Source organism: Propithecus coquereli, unplaced genomic scaffold, assembly GCF_000956105.1.
Source record: "Propithecus coquereli isolate 6110/MARCELLA unplaced genomic scaffold, Pcoq_1.0 Scaffold32, whole genome shotgun sequence".
NCBI classification, from domain to species: Eukaryota; Metazoa; Chordata; class Mammalia; order Primates; family Indriidae; genus Propithecus; species Propithecus coquereli.
The window spans coordinates 9,619,964-9,621,573 of record NW_012148841.1 but is presented as its reverse complement, the minus strand read 5'-3'; positions in this window follow the sequence as shown (position 1 = coordinate 9,621,573).

Here is a 1,610-nt window from a genome sequence, read left to right as displayed (position 1 = left end):
ATGGTGCAAATTAACATGTCTTCACAGACATATTTAAAAAACAAGATGTATAACTGATCTGAGGATCTAATTTTTTCAGTAAATTTTGACGCTCTTCATACACTTCATTCTTTCCATGAGCTTCCTTCCTGTACTTCAGATACTTTATTCGCCCCCATACTTTCCTGTACCTCAGTCTAAAGACTGGTGACCTTACCTTATTTTGTTCCTGGTGCATTATCTAGTCCTATTTACGTTGCCCTGGTCATAATAGCACCAGATTTGTTTCATAACAAAAAACTACTATATTTTTACAATCACTGCCTATCCTTTAGAAGTTTCTCTGCTCCAGGCTTTTGAGACAAAAATAGAAGTTCACCAAAATGGAAAATTTATATTCTTATAATTTTGCATGTGAGTACACCATGTGACAAAATGCTGAAATAAAAATTTGATGTTTTCCAGATGTTTGAGAAAAAAATTACAGTCTGAAAGATGATTTTCCTACAGTTGTACATGTATTTGTTCATAAGTGTGTCCATACTCTCCGATTGAAGAACATAGAAAAAAGATACTCCAGGCCATGGGAAGAGGTAGCCTTGAAGCACTCAAGTCATATTTGACTAAAGGCCAGGTTTTCTATCTCCTGACATGAAGAAAGTGTAGTTCTGTGTCTATTTTGTCTTCCTACCCATAGTTGACTACCTGGATACAGTTTATACCATGAGAACTCTTTAAAACTATAGCAAAATGTGTTTGGTCTCTTCAGGGCAACTTGCCTGAATGTTTCCTGCTGTTGTAGATGAGAGTACATAGGAGGAAAGCAGAAAAAGGAGTATGTTCCCAGAACTTAACTGTATGTGATGAAAGGGAAATGTAGGAGCTTCTTGTTTCATGAAAGCACTCCGGCTCTTCCTGCAACTCTTATCTCCCCATGTCTGCTGCTTTTCATCACTCTAGCCTGTCACCCTTTTATACTACCCAGATGGCATAAATCTATTATCTCAAAACTTTATTACTATGGCATGAATAAAATTATCAAGGAAACAAGCATCTGAGAAACCAAGCACAGGACTTGTGCTCACTTTTGTAAAAACATGACATCTGATGAGAATGATTCTAAACTAGCTTGAGTTCTCAAACTTTATTAATCAGTATATATTAGGGCTAACCTTAGCATAAAAACTTAACAAGCCACAGAAAATTAGAGTGAGATCGTGTTGTAGGTTGAGGTCCCTGAGAAGCATACTCTAAGGTAGAGATTGGTATTCAGAAAATTTACGGAGAACTCTTCTAGAATCAACACCTGTCGAAGGGAAGGGACAATGGAAAGACTGGACAACAAGAGAAGTTGGAATGAAATGCAGTCTCTACAATGATAGGAGCCAAATACCACAGGAAGTTCTGAAGGTGAGAAAGTTCTTCAGATTTGTCCTACATCGTGGTGAGGAAGTCAAGCCTTTGTATTCCCAAATCGACCAGTCTCTGAACATGGGTGACCCCTAAGAAAGGAGTGCTAGAGGTGTTACGTTGGTAGAAGCAGCTCTCTTCAAACAAGAGCAATTTCTGGGGAAGGATGACACCGAAAGGCTTCCATCTATTAAGCTAACAAGATCTTCAGCACTGAACAG